A 15,497-nucleotide genomic window follows, 5' to 3' on the forward strand; every position below is an offset into this window, starting at 1 on the left:
ACTGGTATATTTTTATCTAATCGAAAGCGGTTAGAACGCTCCTGTAAAATATCACAGACATTGGAGAAGAAGAGAGAGAAAAATAGGGAGAAGTTACAGGATCAGCCATCTAGTGTAGGGGACACTCCCAATAAAGTGTTGGAAAATGATATACTTATAACTTCAAATGTTGTTGACTGTTTAGAAAATCTGTCCAGGTACGAAGTTTTTATCACAAAAATACTTCTTATAGGAAAACTTACCCCATTTCTCCATAAAGAAGAGGATATCAAGAATCAGAGATTCCAACTAGTACTCCATTTAAGGATTTAATTAATAAGATGAATAAAATGATGAAAAAACCAAAGCTATATCTTGAACAACAAAAAATTAGAGTAAACTTATTGTTCTTTAGGTGCCGTTTCCGTATTGAGATTGTCATCACGTCTACAATTTTCTGAAACCCTTCGCTAACCACTGCTTTGCGAAATAATTCTTCTACTGTGGAACCACAACATTGCCTAGTATTATGCAGACAGAAAAATTTCTTTCGACCAATCAATCCCTTTCTTCTCACTTTTCCTTATATTATAAGGCGAAGTAGATGGTAGTTAGATCCTCTAGTAAACTGTTTTACTCCTCTTTATGATATTTATGAACAGACAATTCACCATTTTAAAAACATCTTCATTGGAAGTGTGAAATGAAACATATGATATGTTTATGATCCATCAATAGCACTAAAATTGAAATGCTTCTAATTTGTTTAGCATTCTGGTTTTCTGTTGCATAAAACTGGTTTCCAGGTCAGCCTGACATGATATTTCGATTCTGGTTATTATTTCCTTATCAGAGTCACAATTTACATTTAACCAGCTGCCAATAGAAAGCAGACCTTGATCTATATTAATCTAATCCAACTGCCATCCACTTTGTCTTTAAAATGTTAATTTTAAGGCCTCTCCGATAACTTGCTTCACTGAATACATTTACTAATTTCTAGAGATCTTTAAATTTTTTGCAACAACAGCTGTATCGTCAGCGTATTTGATAATGTTGGTTACTTCTACGCCTAGTCTTATTCTCTCTAGTCTGTCATCCAAAGCCTCCCTAAAGATTTCTTCAGAGTATAAATTAAAAAAACTGGGTGGTAAAATATAACCCTGTCGTACTCCACGTGTGATGGGTAGTTTTTCAGTACGACTATATACAATTTTGATAGAGGCTACTCGATTGTAATATAAGTATTTTAGCAGTCTATATCGTAGTGGTCAAGTTCTGCTGCCCGCAGGCAGTCGAAAAGTTGTACAAATCATATTTGGTTGAATGCCTTCTCTAAGTCGATGAAACAACCATAAAAGTTCTTTCGGAACTCACAACTATTTTTGCGGAACGCACATACAAAGTAGTGCTTCTCTACTTCCTAGATCATTCCAAATCCAATTTGCTCATTACCCATTCTACTTTGGCACAGAAACTATACTCGGTTTTGTATAATTCGTAAAAATATCTTAAGTGTGGGGCTTATCAAACTGATTAGACTAAAGTCGCTGCATTTGGTAGGCCTGTTTTTCTTTGGTAATGTTATAAACAGTGACTTCAATCAATCCTCTGGTATTTTCCCTTCGTTGTAAATTTTGTAAAAAAAAGTGGTTAAGTAGGTAATGTTTCCCTTAGCCAAAATTTAAGTAGCCCAGCTGGAATTTGGTCTAGTCCAGGTGCTTAATTATTTTTGGCTTGCTGTATTCCTTTTCTGATTTTTGATTTCGGTATACTAGGACCTCTGTCCAACTGGTTGTGACAGGTAGTATGTGTAGCATTTTCTCCAAAAACATCGTGAAAAATGTCACTGGTGTATCTCTCCCATTTTTTTCACTGTTGTTCGTCTGTATTTTTAAGTACGTGAGCATTTTTCAGTTTTCAGATAACTCAAGATGGAACACTCGATGCTGCTATAAAAGACAGAAACATACAGGGTAGAAAAGCCATATAAATGATGAACGGCATTCTGTGGGACCAAACAATATCTAAAGCGAACAAAAAACTCATACTAAAAGTGTAATCACATATGGCAGTGAAGTTTGGCCAATGTAACAAAGAACAGAGAAACTGTTACTAGCAACAGAAATGAACTTCTGGAGAAGAGCAGCAGGCAAATCAAGAAGAGATCGGATACCAAATGAGAGAATACGAGAAATGATGGGAGTCAAGCATACAATAGTTGATGACATAAAAACAAAACAGTTAATATGGTACGGCCATGTACAGATAATGCCAGATGACAGGATTCCGAAACAGATTTTGACGTGAACATAACAAGGAAGAAGAAAAAGAGGAAGGCCGAGAAGAAGCTGGAGAGAGGGAATTGAAAAAGAACTAGAGGAAAGAGAAATCCCTCCAGGCCTATGGTTAAATAGAGAAGAATGGCGGTTAGGAGTCGGAAGGCGTCGGAGAACGCTGTGAACCGATAGTAGTAGTAGCATTTTTCAGATTTCTAATTATAACTATACTATATTTGATTCCGTATAGAAGAAACAACCGAAGATCTATTGAAATAAAAGGCACAATTTTATAATATCCACGTCGTAAACGTGTGGTGTACGCTGGCTGACGACATAGCGAAATTGATTAGCGAAAACCTAAACAGTTTAAAGGAAGAATTTGCGAAGTTGTGCAAGGAAGCATCCAACATCCAAGAGGGGTTTGACAATGAATCAAAATCCTAATATACTGAAGAAAAATACAGTTATTGTGATATGGTTAAATTATGGCGAATATGAGTTTGAAAAGGTAGAGCACATTAAATATCTTGGTGACTAAGTTATTGGAACTAATGAAAGAAGCATAGTAATCAATAAAAAAATTCAGGCAGGATATAGAACTTACTGGAAATACAACTTCCTCAAAGAGACTGGCTGAATGACGAAAGTCTATACCAAAAAAAAAACTTCATCAAAGATAGGAAGCTTACTCAGAATACTAAACTGAAATTTTAGAGAGCAGCAATTAGACCAGTAATTACATATGGTGCTGAAGTAATGTATCTGACACAGAAAGATGAAGAAAGGTTGGGGATCCTAGAGAGAAAAATTATTTAGAGAACAGCAGGCTCACTAAACTTAGGTTATAATCAATTTAGAAAACTGATGAACTAACGAAGTAAGATAACTTTTGAAAGGAGAAGACATCGTCAGATTTATCAAGGCACAGAGACTCAAATGGATGGGCTATCAAGAAGGATAAACCTAGAAGCAGTTATCAAGAAAATTAACAAAATGGAGACCAGTATCAAGCAGACCATGAGGAAGACCGAAAACGAGATGAGAGAACCAGATAATTGCAGACTTTAAGAAGATGGGAGTTAGAGAATGGAAAACCATAAGCAAAAACAGGAGAGATTGAAGAAATATTGTAGAAGACGCCAAGTGACACAACAAATTGTAAAACCAAAATGTTAATGACTGATTCCCCGCGACACGTGATTCGGAAGAGCCCAAAGAGGGCGGAAATCACTCCGCTAAGAGTCTATATGCCATGCTGGTTATATTCAGTAATAATAATAATAAAAATGAATTAATTCCATCCGTATATCTGACATTTCAACATAGATTTCAACTAATTTAATTATTGTGATACTAGTCATCATTTTGTGATCTAGTGATCACTTGGTATCTATTTCTATATTATAAACTAAAATTCTTAAACAAAGGCATTCGAGGTAAAATCTAATTTGACCGTCTAAAGCACTCTCTTTTTTCTTCTTCTTCTTCTCTTAACTACCCTTACACCCTAAGGTGCCGAATTTTTTGTTGTGTTGGTGTCTATTCTGTTTTTCCATTTCTCGATATCATTTTCATTTCTCTCTAGTCCATCCCTCTGGCTTTATCCAACTTTTTGTTAGTCGTCCTCCCTTTCGTTTTGTTACTTTTTTAGTTTATAATATTCTCTTTGACCATATTTCGTGTTCCATCCTCTGTACGTGCCCAAACTATTCCAATTGTTTTTTGGTTATTTTATTTATTATGAATTCTTCCTCTAGTTGGTTTCTTATTTGATAATTCTGATTCTGTCTTTCCCAGCACTGGGAGTTATTTTCTTCAATAAATACTTTCATTTTGATAGCAGTTATTTGACTTTGTTTCATGTTTATTTTGTAATATCCAGCTTTCGCTTACATATGTCACTTTTTTAATCCGCAATAAGAATAAAGATAATACAAAACATTAAAGGGTACGTGATTTTAAAAAAATAAGAGGTAATACCTACCAGTCACTTTGAAATCAGCATGGAAGTTGTTAATTTGATTTAGGTGTGGGTTCTCATCGTGGATTACCTGAAACAAAAACAATATTTTCTTAGAAAAAAAACATATATGAAGAAATAAAAATAAAAGCATCAATCAATTTTATTTTCAAATCTGTTCACTCTATTTTTATTAACTAAATATTCAATCTTCAATTGTGATAAATAATCTCGACATTCTAATGGTTTCTTGGCGCCCTATTTTCATATACTATGCGTCTTCTTATGATCATTAATATCATAGAACTATTTCATGATTTTCTGACAACACACCGTACATCTGTGTTATGATTCTCTGACTATACCCTGTATGCGATAGGAGTTGACAGCTGACGGTTGAAATTTGACAGATATCTAACGATAAACACTGGATCTGCATTACCGACGTCCCTGAATATTAACTCAAAAACTTTAAAAGTAGATAATGGTGGTGGTACACCTTTGAAAATCTGTTGTGTCAATCAGCATTGATCAACAAGTTTTCGTTTTAATATTTTATGGCAATAGTACGGAATATTCCGTATGTATACAGTACTACAGAATATCTGGGCCATATAATGCGCAATGAACAACGATACAACCTACTTCGGACCATACTTCAAGGTAAAGTGCATGGGAAAAGAGGTCCAGGACGAAGAAGAATATCCTGGCTGCATAACCTGCGAAAATGGTTTAACTTAACCACTACCAGACTTTTCAGGGCAGCAGTCAACAAAGTCAGAATAGCCATGTTAGTGTCCAACATCCGTAACTAATAGGCACCATTTACTAGTATGTACTACAGTACCTATGTATTAATACTAAAGATTCAGGTGGCTTAAACATGGATTCCATGATGATACATAAAGCTTACAGTTGAGTACCTAACCAAACAAAATATGGTTTCATCCTGCAAAAATTATCACGCCTGACACCATGTATAAGCCTGATGGAATATAATAACGAATACAAAATTGGATTGTTAAAGTATATTTGTTATAATGCCGGGGTTCAGACATCACACACATGCTAACCTAACCTATCTAACCTAACTCTACTGTGTCCTTGTCAGCTGGCTGTCATGTAATCTTGTTACCAACATGAATAATATGAATGTCGCTTACAGATATGTTTAGGGTTAGTCCCTTCATTTAAGGGATGATACAAACATTGTTTAATGGTATTTGTTTAATTTCTCGTTGTGGCGTTTAATGTAGGTTTACCAAATAATCAAAGTTATGGGTATACCTTTCTGGGTATGTATAAACGATTAGTTTATATACATAAAAATAAAGAAATTTAAAACCCATTACTCCTAGATTAGGTAATACTTTCTAATAGGCCATTAGAAATTTGTTAATGTACGATTAGAAATTAACTTTCTGATTGATTTTATTTATTTCACAGACTTGTAGTATTGCTTGTTTGCTTGGTATACTGTTCTGTGTTGGTATTTGTGCATATGTTTCGTTTTTTGGTTTTTGTTGACCCTGTTGTAGAACTCATCACCCTTTTCAGGGTGTAGTAGTGTATAGTGTATAGTTGTAAAGTAAAATGGGAAATTAAGAAGAAAATTAAAAATAGTCGAAACGTAGAGTGTTATCTCCAGAAGGACGGCATTTAGTTCGTTCTGAAAGTGGAAAATTATTTTACTTTGGAAAAAATAACATGTCTCCACTGACATCTGCATTTTTAAAAAAAAATACATAAACAATAAAACCTTTCATAATTCGACGCCACTTCACAAAAGAAATATGACCAAATGACCAAAAAAACATTCTTACTAAACGAAAAATATATAAAATTAAACAATTTACTTTTTAAGTGACGTAGACTTAAATTTTAAAGTATCAACTGTTTGAGGCCTACTGATCATCGCAAACCGGACATCTTACCTGGTTTTTTTGAAAGTGTTTAAAAAAAGCTTTATTTTTGTTTTCTTTTTTTTTTTAAGTTTCTAGCATCAAACCTAAGTGAGTTTTTATTTGGTGAAAACATCGTGAACATTATTTATGTATTTTTTTATATGATCTGTAAGTTTAACCGGTTCAAAAAACTTATTTTTGAAAAAATTTGGTTTTAAAGTAAAAAAATTATTTTTAAATTTTGAAAAAAATGCGTTTTTTTCAAAATAACTTAAAAAGTATTAGTGATACGAAAAATCTTGAAGAGTAAAAAAATATAGGTTTTGCTTTTCTGAACATTTTGGTTTTTTTTGTTTTCCTGTAAGACAAAATTAGAGAAAAAGATATTGCTGTTTATAGTTTGCATATACTCGTGACTAGTTCAAGCCCTTTCAACTACAACCCTTTTAAAAATAAGGGTTTGAAAAAAAAACTAATTTAAATTATTTCATCGCTCCTAAAAAAAACCTACAGAAGGGCTTTTTAAGTACTTAATAACTTAAAAGCTCATCGAGTTAGCTTAAAGAGTATAGCTATAAGTAAAAGACCAATCACATATTTTAGGAGATATCAGAACGCGTATACTGGAGCATTGTAAGATACTCATAATGTGCTATTAAGGCACAGACATACTTTTACCCATCCTTACAAACTAATAAGGGTTGTTTTTAAAGTTGAAATAAAATAAATTTATAAAATTTTGATTAAAAAAATTATTGTATTTATAGTTTCAATGAAAAAAAAATACTACAACTATTCGAATTTTTTCGCAATGTGTGGTTTTTATAAGGGTTGAAAGTCACTGCTGAATTTATTTTTAAATCCCACTTCTGACACCACTGTACCGTTTTTAAATAAAACGAGCGGTTCTAATTTATATAAATATATTTATTTATAAGTTTACAGCACAAAAATATCTTATCAACTAAAAACTTAATATCCTCGTTACTTATATATAACTACAAGTTATTATGTACTAGAATATTCTGGAGTAGTCCACCTCTATCCTTCACGACAAATCAAGAATGCAAGCGATTCTACACAAATCATATGGAAATATATGTTGGACAATAGCCACCTGGGCCCTACAAATTAGATAATTTGTACGGCAACGGTAGAGAATATGTCAACCGTTAGCAGATTCGGGAAAAAATGTAACCATGGACCGCTGATTTACCTCTTATCCAGTTATCGAGGAACTTTTAATAAACCATAGATTGACTTTTGTACGTACTTTAAAAACCAATAAGCCGCAATTACCAACCATTATAACCAAGGTACAAAACCGTCCCGTGCAGTCTTCTGTATTTGCTTTTGGAAAACACATGATGGCTTCGTTATATGTTCCTCAAAGAATAAAAAATGTCCTCTTGGTGTCTTCTTTTCATCGTGACGACACAGTTGATCCAGTTAGTGGTAAGCCACAGACTATTTTATTTTATTATTCTACAAAATGCGTAGACATCGTTGATAAAATGACTTCTTCGTATGGCGCTTCAAGAAATACGAAACGGTGGCCGTTAGTCACTTTTTATGGACTATTAAACGTTTGCCCAGATTTAGCCATACGGCTCACACTCCCTCTAAGGGGAAAATTCACTCATCCCAGATACCTACGGTATCAAAAGGATTGAGCTCTGGTGGGACTCTTTCCGTGTTATCGAGCCCTAGGTAACTTGGTATGTTGAAGTATCCCCCAAAAATTTTCGTACACATCTGGACTTCGCGAGGAGTACCTACAGCTTTCTGCATAGTCTTATAGAGATGTTCATTTAGACCCAGCTGTTTTATGTTCTCTAGGAGGTTTTTGGGAATAACACCAGTAGTAGATAAAATAATAGGTACTGTCTGGGTACTTTCCATTCTCCATTCTCTCCTGATTTGTATTTCTAGATCTCTGTACTTGGCGATCTTTTCGTTGTATTTAACACGTAAACTATTGGTGTTGGGTATCGCCACATCAATAAGTGTTGTTTGCCTAGTCATTTTATTAACTAGTATGAGATCCGGTCTATTATGCGCCACTGGTTGGTCTGTAAGCACAGTACGGTCCCAGTATAGCTTGTAATCCACAAGGAATCTACGTTCCTGTATTTGGCTGTATACCATATATTAAAAAAATTTATTAAAAATCCTTTGTAAAAGGTATATATTTTTAAAAACCCAAACGGGCTGTTTTAGACAAAACGTTTTCGGAATCCATTATTCCATCATCAGTGTCTAGGTGTACATGAATGTAGCCACTAAATACATGGGTAAAAACCCGTTAACAAAAATTTAGTTACATTTGTTTTACATTATATTATATAAATTGCTAGGATGCTAAAGTTACCGTTGGATTGAACTGAGTTGCTTCCATTAAGTCCTCGTAGACACACCGTCTCAGGACTTGCAACTTCAACGTGGAGTCATATGTCGCCATGTTACCTAATCCAACGGTAACTTTAGCATCCTAGCAATTTATATAATATAATGTAAAACAAATGTAACTAAATTTTTGTTAACGGGTTTTTACCCATGTATTTAGTGGCTACATTCATGTACACCTAGACACTGATGATGGAATAATGGATTCCGAAAACGTTTTGTCTAAAACAGCCCGTTTGGGTTTTTAAAAATATATACCTTTTACAAAGGATTTTTAATAAATTTTTTTATAGCTTGTAGTTGTCATTTTCAAGCATTGTGTCAGGGACGTATTGATAATAAGGAAGATTGTCGATTTGGAGGAGTCCCAGTTTGTCAGCTAGTTCTTGATGTATAATCTTTCCTACTAACTCATGGCGTTCTTTATAATCAGTACCGACAAATGCCTGACAGCCACCGGTAAGATGTTGGATGGTTTCTTGGGCTTGGCATCCATATCGGAATTTGTCATTTTGGACTTGAGGATCTTTAACAATATATTTCAGGTAATTTTAGTTGGTATAACCTGATCCTGAATGGTAAGTAGGAAACTCTCAGTCTCGGGAAATATCTTTCTTGATGTCAACCAATAGTTCGACGCTGTATTGTCGACATATTCTTGGCTGAGCTTGCTTTTATTATTACTAGATTCAATAATCCAAATGCGGAATATAGCCAAAATAAGAGGCTATTTATAAGAAATTTGGGAATGGAGCTAATAAAAGAACATATGAGTTCCAGAGCCTCGACGTCAGGTTTAAATTCATATAATTCAGTCTGCAGTTGTCAAATACGGCAACTCTAAAGCTCTATCAGATCCCCTCCCAATAAAAGAGGACACTGTTGGTATTGCAAAAAACGGAAAACAGACATTTCTGAAAGTTTTGCAAAAATTGGTCGTGCATGCAACATATTGTAGCATGTTGCACAGACTGTGTAGACAAAATGACGTAAAATCATTGTGTAATTTTGGGCTACTGTATGTTCTGCGGGAATTTTTATTGTGTTTATATTTTACGTTTCTTAATTTTATTAAATATATTTTACTCATCCTTAATAAAAAGGTGTTAAATTTTTTGTTATTATATATTTTTATAATTTTTTAAAATAAAAGTGTAAAAATAGTAAGGTTTTCGTATTTATTCTATAGTAAATGTATAATTCGACTAGCCACAAAATGTATGATTTTTTTTTAATAGGGTTCGTTTTCACCCCTAAAAACTAAAAAGCAACCAAGAGCACAAGTCCATTTTTGAAGTGAAGGATAAGCATAACCTTAATCCAAATTTCCATGTAAATCAATGAAGACAAGGTATTCAATGACATTGTTTTAGTTATAACTAATCTAGGATAGAAATTTAGGGGTTAAACTGTGATAAAATCTTAAATTATGTTGTTTAATGTTTGTTAACATTCATTCACTTTATTAAAAGATGATTTGAATCAATTATCCGCTTTACTTTACAATTAGACGATTTTTTTCTAATAAGGGTAGTTTTCACCCCTAAAAAATAAGAAGCAACCAACAGCACAAGTCCAAAAGTGAAGCGAAGAGTAAGTAGGACCTAAATCCAAATTTTCATGCAATTCGGTGGTCACACGGAAAATTACAGGGCATCGTCGTATTTTACGGTTATTTACATTAGGTTTTATTTTGAGAACGAGTTCGGAAATCGAAATATTAAGTTTTATACTAGTTAATATAACGATATCACAAGAAAAAAGTGTGAGAACAACTTTTTTGTTGTTTGTGGTCACAAATATATTTTAATAAATATTTGCTGCGACTTTTGGGACAATCGGTACGATCGAATTTGATCGCAAAATGGAGCACGAGATTTAAAACGCCCGGTATAACGCAACGGCTAATAGTCCTTGAGAATATATCTCGTCTTTCGCTTGGTAGATGTTACATGCTATAAGCAGTTGAATCGAAAGAAGTAAAAGAGCGTATCGTTCAATAAAAATAATTTGATTGCCAAGTATAGAAAAAATGAGGATTGTCTTTAGATGGAAAGGAGTACATCGCCATAAATGGCGAAGCTTAGCTTACCAGTTTACACATAACCCAAATGATCGAGAAATTCAACCCAAATAAGAATCAATAGTCAGTAATGAAGCGGACATGCATTTTATGACTAACGGATAATTATTTTGTTAATCCAAACAACATGAACTAATAGTTCATTACAAACTAGTGTTTTATTTAATTATTTGATGACTGTATTTCTTACATATTTTAAATATATTCTATGAATTAATTTTTATATACTATCAATTTTGATGCTTTCTTTATATTCAGAGGCGGACTCGATAAAATCATTCTACAAATTATTCAATATTAATTCAGAAACGCAATTATCCAATTTGCTGTGTCCTGTCAGGACCTTCTCGCGTTGAAGGACCTAACCTTATTGAACTACTCTAACCATCATAACATTATTCTTCTTATTTACTATCTCTCTCTCTCTCTTATTTACGTAATGTATAAACGATAAACCTAATATATGTCTGCAAAATCCTTTTCTAGTTCCTAATATCGATGTATCTTAAAGTATCTTTATTTTTCTGTTATAAAACTTCTTCTTAAGTCTGGAAGAAGAAAACTAGTTTAATATTACCAGACAAGGAGAGGTTTACGAGATTTTAATAATAAATAAAGTTTAAGAGATTTTACTAAACATGCTTAAATCAATATTTGGGTCACGAAGCTAAGAAACCAATTTCAGATCACTTCATTTGACAGACAGACAGACAGATCCAATTTCAGTTCACTTCATTTGAGTGAAAATTCAACATTGATTTTCCAGAAAATTCCAGCACCTTGGATTTTTTGATAGATGGAAAAATTGTGGGGGAATCAAATATCTACGCAGTACCGCTAGAAAAATCTTTAGATCTCATTGTTGAAGAACTAAAGGCTTTTTTTGTATCCTGGTAATTATAGATTTTTATACGGTACCTCATCTGGTCAACTGACAGTAAATTTTTTGTATAGCGAATAAGCGAATAGCGAATATGTAGCGAAGAAGAAGGAGAAGATATTTCTGTCACAAAAATCATTATCTATTATTGCGAGTGTTTTCTGTTTAAATTAATATTGCTGTGATATAAAAAAAGTCCATCGTAAAAAAACATGTGATTGCTTTAACAATTTGAGCGATTTAAATGTGTTAAAAAAGTATTTTTATGTGGTTATTAAAGATAAAAGTTGTAAATTTATTTGAAATTTATCTGTTTAATTAGTTTTTATATTATTTGTGATCAACAATTGGACATTTTGCTGAAACATTAACTACGACTGGGAATGCAGATGTGGCCGATTTCAGAATTTCACAGTCTATTGAATTTGGACGACAAAATATAAATTCGTATTTAACAAAAATGAATAACTTCACGACGACGTTTTTATGGCATTATCATGGCAACCATTATTGAAAATACTTTATTAATATTAATATTTAACAAAACTAAATTTAAAATTTGACGTGAGTATATTATGCTATATAAATATGTACTGAATAATGTAATTCTACATAAGACATCAAAAACTATATGGTCTACATATATATGTCATACTTGAAAGATAGTCAGGTCGAGCTTAAACGTGTAATGATATATCGTTAATATGTTGGTTAATCCACCAAGTAGCCTACGACTACAATTTTAGCTACTCATTGCCCTCATATTAGCATCTCTAATCTTAAAATCCAGCACTGGTTATTAAATCTTAAAACAACACAAAGAGATGAAAATTTTAGATGTAAAATCATATAGAGGATTGGGCTGTGGAACTGACAACTTGTTGGTAAAAGCTAACCTTGTTGCTAAGTAATAATGGCTTGTCACGGTCACGAAAGACTTGCAACATTTAGAAAATAATAAAAGAGCATGGTAAAATAATTAATATAATCATTGACGAAGAAAAAGTCTGAAATTTTCTAGGAAATCAAAAGTTTAAATGACTTAAAATTACATAACTGAAAAAAAGTTTTAATACTAAATTAAAACTAATTTAGAAACTTTTATTATAATAAATGGCATCAATATTTTGGAAACTTTACACAGAAGAAAGGCAACAATACTAAATACGAGAGTTCACGATGAAGTTTCAGGAAAGAAAGTGAATATTGAAAAGACTATGCTTAGTTCAGCAATCAGGCGGCTAAAAATCAGAGGCCATAAGGTATTAAGACTGCCATCTTATCATTCTAATCTCAATTCAATCCAATTCACAACTTTATTAATGCAATTTAATATTTTTGTATTCGTTGTGGAATTTGAACGGTCACGTATTTTGTTTAGTGTGAATTTTAACGATATTTCCTGCTAGAGACGTGAAATATCTTGGGTTGCATTTGGATCGAAAGCTCACCTCGAAGCAACACATTAACACCAAAAAAACTCAGCTCAATATAAATTTAAAACAAATGAATTGATTACTTCGCTTGAGTTGTCTGATGGGTGGATTGAGTAGCTCATCGGATGACACTGCCAGTTCCAAGCCCAGATAAAGGAGGAGGGTCCCTAAGGCGAGGTTAGCCAACTACCTAAGGTAACTAATCCATACTGGCTCACAGAACCGAAGATACAGCCTCGGATACCGGACGGAACTATCAGATGACGACACGCTCTATGACAACAGAAAAACGAATTGGTAAACGAAAACCTAAACACCACATCACAAGAATCACGTGCTGGAACATAACGTCGTGAAAGGAACATTAAAATACGGAGAGTTTACACTCATATACAGCGGAAAAGCTAAACAAGAAAGAGCACATTCAGGAGTCGGAATTTTGGTGCACGATAAATACACGCAAAGCATCGAAGATATCGAATACATCAACGATAGGTTATTAAGGATCTCTATAAAAATGCGTAACATCACAACACACCTGATAAGCACATATGCCCCAGACATATCTAAGCCCACAGCAGAAACTGAAAATTTCTATTAGCAACTACAAAACACCGTAGATAACATAAATGCTAAACACAAAATTATCGTATTCGGGGATCTTAATGCACGGATCGGAAACGATGTCATACCAGGTATAAAACAAAAGTACAACGAAGAAATAATTAATGAAAACGGCGAAGCACTAATAGACTTTTGCGCTAGAAATGAAATGAGAATCAACAACACAATTTCCTCATAAAGACCAACATAAATACACTTGTAACAATAATCGAGACCAGCGATCAATGATAGATTTTATAATCACAAATCGAGTGATAAAACCGTCACAAGTGCTTGATGTCAGAGCCCTAACATCTGCTAACCTGGGGACCGATCACAACCTTCATTTATTCAAGATGCTACTAGAACGTCTTAACAAAATCTTAAACGACATAGAAACACCAGAGGAATGGCATAAGAGCATCACAATCCCCATATTTAAAAAAAGACAAAAAACTTGCCCACAAAACTACAGAGGAATAACCCTCTTAAATACAACGATGAAACTTTTCACGAGTATTCTTAAGGACAAATTTGAAAGGCAAATCACTAATGCTGAAGAACAACAAGGATTTACAAGAGGGCGGTCTATAATTGATCTGACGAAGGCGTTTGACAGGGTTCGCCTAGGAGACATTCTAAATATATTAACAAGATATATTAACAAGATAGTCTATAACCTAAATAACAACAATGTAACCAAAGTTAGAGCAGGAGACCAATTCACTGAAAATATTGCTACACCGGGCGGAATTAGACAAGGCGACAGTTTAAGCCCCTTCTTGTTTAACCTACTCATGGGCAAAATTATAAACAAAGTAACATCTCTCAATCTCGGATACAGAATGGGCAACAAAAGAATTGGTATGGTGTGTTACGCAGATGATGCAGCAATTATTGCCGAATGAGAAGATGATCTTCAGAGACAGCTCTTTCACTTCTTTCAAATAAGCCGCCAATTAAATATGACCATTTCTACCAACAAAACTAAATGTATGACAATAGCAAAAGATCCGCTCAGATGTAAGTTAGTGGTTGAGAACAACCCCATAGAACAGTGTGCCCCCTAAGAACAATAGTGGGCAAAACAAGAAGAGTCATGGTAAGAAATACAAACGTCAGAGAGCAGTGGAAAATTCAAGATATTGTAAGATGGGGAAGGCAGCTTAAGAGGATGAGGTACAATCATGTAAGACGAATGGGTGAGAATAGACTTCCAAAAATTGCCCTAGAAAACAACCCGCCCGGTTCAAGCCCTCCCGGAAGACTACCTAAAAGATGGAGGGATAGTTGGCAATCTACCTCCCAGAAAATTAACCAGAGGCAGCTTCAGAATTAAACAGATCGGAAGATCTCCAAGAAGTAGAAGAAGAAGAAGAATTGGTTACTTGACAGAAAGTCACAACTGTCATTGGAGAACAAAATACTGCTTTACAAAGTCATGCTAAAACCAATATGGACTTACGGCGTAGACCCCGCAAAGGATCCAATCAATAATAGACATCCTGAAATTAACTCTAAGAAAAACCATCGACCTTACTAAAACACATCCCTTCACAATCCCGGATACTCCGCCTTGGAATAGACCAATTCCACATTTAATCACTTCTCTATTAGAATACAGTAAACATGAAAACTCGAGCCTACTCCTAAGACAACACTTCAAACAAATCATAAGCAAGAACCAATTCCAAAAAATTCTGTATACAGATGCCTCCAAAAGCGAAGCAGGCGTTGGATGTGCCGTTACCACATATGATGAAATAATGAAATCATCTTTTTTACCGAATTTATGCAGCGTATACACTGGAGAAATTTATGCGATACTAGAAGCTTTTAAAATACTAAAAACAGATATGATAAAAACCAAGCAATATGCACAGACTCCCTGTCGTCACTACAATCGATAAAAAGTCTATACTCTCAACATCGTTTAGTTCAAGAAATCCATAGGATTTACAGTG

At 33.8% G+C, this 15,497-nt stretch overlaps 1 protein-coding gene across 2 annotated transcripts in view; it reads right to left on the bottom strand.

Moving 5' to 3' along the window:
* Nucleotides 1–15,497, bottom strand: part of cher (filamin A protein cher) — a 250,920-nt gene that overhangs the window by 231,553 nt on the left and 3,870 nt on the right. Inside the window, exon 2 of one of the 2 annotated variants that reach the window (XM_072546795.1) lies at nt 4,246–4,312. The gene's annotated coding sequence lies outside the window, so the exon portion shown is untranslated. Of the gene's footprint in view, nt 1–4,245; nt 4,319–15,497 lie in introns of those variants that run through there. The other variant, XM_072546800.1, reaches the window with a different exon arrangement.

The sequence above is a fragment of the Diabrotica undecimpunctata genome, chromosome 10, assembly GCF_040954645.1.
Source record: "Diabrotica undecimpunctata isolate CICGRU chromosome 10, icDiaUnde3, whole genome shotgun sequence".
Classification (NCBI taxonomy): domain Eukaryota; kingdom Metazoa; phylum Arthropoda; class Insecta; order Coleoptera; family Chrysomelidae; genus Diabrotica; species Diabrotica undecimpunctata.